The sequence below is a fragment of the Bactrocera tryoni genome, unplaced genomic scaffold, assembly GCF_016617805.1.
Source record: "Bactrocera tryoni isolate S06 unplaced genomic scaffold, CSIRO_BtryS06_freeze2 scaffold_25, whole genome shotgun sequence".
Taxonomy (NCBI): domain Eukaryota; kingdom Metazoa; phylum Arthropoda; class Insecta; order Diptera; family Tephritidae; genus Bactrocera; species Bactrocera tryoni.
In genome coordinates, this window is record NW_024395977.1 from 4,182,613 (window position 1) to 4,185,797 (window position 3,185).

Consider the following 3,185-nt stretch of genomic DNA (forward strand, 5'->3'; position numbering starts at 1 on the left):
AAAATGATTAAAAATATATAATAAAGTAAAGTTTGTATTATTACCGAAATAATTAATATAAGTTTAAGGTAATTAGTTTTAAATATATACATTTACATTAAAAGTTTTGATATCATCTTAAAAGACTTAGCGGTGGCACATGTGCTCATATATAATTATGTGTGCATGTAAACAAATATGACAGACCATACGCATAATGTTTGTAAATTTGTTTACATGCAACATACATGTATGTATGGAAATATGTACACTGAATGCTTCATGCGAAATTTCCGTTGACACGGACAACCAATGGCGAAGCTCACGTTTTGTCAAAGACGCGTCGACAAAAGCGTCACAACTTTGTATTGTTGGTAGAAAAAATTGTTGTGCCGAAAAAATAAGCGAACGATCGCCGATGGTCACCGTTTCCCTTGCCGCTCTAACAGCGTTACCAACAAACTTGTGTCCATATGTATGTATATGTATGAGCGTGCATACATATCGACGCAGATTTTTGCAAGCCGCGTAAAAATATTTTTCACATTCCTTGACAAATACAGTCAATCCCTTTTATGGTACTTACATAAAACGATAATTTTTATGTATTTAAAAAAAAAACCGTGAAATGCAGCAAGATATAGGCTGTTAAGAGGGATGATTTTCATTTAAGCGGAGTACTACTTAACCGGGAATTACTGTACACATAAATCAGAGGAATATTGAATATTTTCTTTGAAACATTTCTTGACTTGAAAATCGACAAATAAACTATCTTGTCAATTTTATTATAATATATTTGAATACTTATATTTGCGGGGTTGTCACTTTTTCCTTCTCATACAAATATCAGAAATTGTTCAATTTATGATTTTTAGCTTTTGCCATCGTCACGAAAAGACGCTAATAGGCAAAGGTATGCTCGGGGAGATGTAATGGTACTTGTTTTTATGAATGAAGCAAGTTTGCTTGTTGAAAGTGCGCTTGCGTTCATGAATGAAAACATTGTTGTTGTGTGTTTTTCTACAAACTTGGGCATCGACTATTTGGCTGCCATATTGACTTGTGACGCTGCTGATGCTATCTGCAGAGAACGTTGTTGTTTTTATAGAACAATATTTGTAGTTTATATTTACATGCGTACGCAGATATGTTTTGTTTTCATTGGTATTGTTTTTTACGTGGCGGGTCCCAAACCCAGCGACCAACCCTTTGTAGGGTTGTTTCGCCTTCTCACATTAGCTCGCCTTCGAAAGGATGTTCTTAGGCTACCCAGAAGATACTTGGTCAAAGACCGGAAGTAGTGAGCTGCTTGAGCCATGTGTAAAAGACTCGTTTCTGGCCACTCCCAAGTGAATGGCGATCAGAGATCTTTCCTCACTAGCGTGAACTTCTACACATGACATCATCCGCCGTTCGATACCAAACGAGGTTTCAGACAAGGCGACTCCCTATCGTGCGACTTCTTCAACCTGCTTCTGGAGAAAATAGTTCGAGCTGCAGAACTAAATAGAGAAGGTACCATCTTATATAAGAGTGTACAGCTGCTGGCGTATGCCGATGATATTGATATCAGAGGGCAAAACGAAATATCTCCTGTCATCAAACAAACAGTCGTCGCACTCGCGACTTGGCTCTCACGTCCCTGTTGACAGTCATAACTTTGAAGTTGTAGATAATTTCGTCTATTTAGGAACCAGCATTAACACCACCAACAATGTCAGCCTGGAAATCCAACGCAGGATTGCTCTTGCCAACAGGTGCTACTTCGGACTGAGTGGGCAATTGAAAAGTAAAGTCCTCTAAGTCGCTCATAATTCCCGTCCTGCTATATGGTGCAGAGGCTTGGGCAATGACAACAACCGATGAGTCGACGTTACGAGTTTTCGAGAAAAAAATTCTGCGAAAGATTCATGGACGTAGCGAAAAGAAGAAACGACTGGCGCGCTGTTGTTAACTCGGCTATAATCGCGTAAGCGATGTCTGCGCCAATTAAGAAGAAGAAGAAATATAACTTAATAAAATACCAAATTTGATTGTTATTCACATACGATTTCGACTAACAATTTTAATGTAAAGTTATGTCAACACTCAAAGGTATTTTCTCACCATTGATAATTTCATGTTGCAAGAGTATGAAATGTTCCGTTTCACTTTAACTTAACCCTTTATTATTTGTTTATTATTTTGTTAAATAACAGAATATAAACAATTTAAAAGTAAGCAATTTAAGGAAGGAGTTAATAAGTTCGGGTATAACCTGAAATTTTCGGTCACTCTTACAACCAGCACTTCCCAATTTCAATACACAGACAATTCGTGCAAAGTTTTATCTTGACATTTTAATTGATTCTTGATTTGTATATGGGAAATTAGGCGTGGCTGTAGAGTGCCAGGTATCAAATTTGGTCTCGAGGTATGTCATTGAAGCCATCGTCTAATTTTGATCGGGCTCCTTTAAAGCCCTCCTCACACCATCTCGCAGGTTAAATTTAATGTTTAGTTATAAATTTATAGCGATTTCAGTACTTTTAACAGTACAGTTTTGTGGGGAGTGAGCGGGGTTATCATCCGATTTCATTCATTTATATACTGTCGGTAAGAGAATTGGGTTGTTTTAGCTTCAATGGCTTAGGATAAATTTACATTAACCTTAGGTGAGGGCGGGCTCACTCCCACTTTTTCAAAAGTTTTTGCCAACAGGTGCAGCAGTTACAGTTCAGTATCTTATTTTTGTGCTTAGTTATGGTACTTTATATGTTTTCAGCTAACGGTGTTATGTGGATGTGGCAGTGGTTTGATCAAGCCCATCTACGAACTCGTCCTTACTTTTTTCTATTATCTAAATTTTTACTCCAGTTACAAGAAACAGACAGGCAGTGACCCGAATTTCAACTCGTCTCGACACCTGATCATTATATAGATATAGAATACAGTAATATTCTATACCTATGTATTTCGATTAGTTTAGATGAACAAAACTAAAATTCTCTGTAGCAATATGTTAATCTCGCAACTTACAAGAATCAAAGGCGGACAAATCCCTTCAGGTGTTGGAACATTTTATTTTAAGCAAGTAAGGAGAGGCTAAATGCGGGTGAGGCCTCACCATTTATATCCTCGAGTATGCAAAAATTAAAACACCTAAATACCTTCCGGCGTTGGTAAAGCTGTAAATTAAAACTGAAGTTGAAAAAGTTCAAATT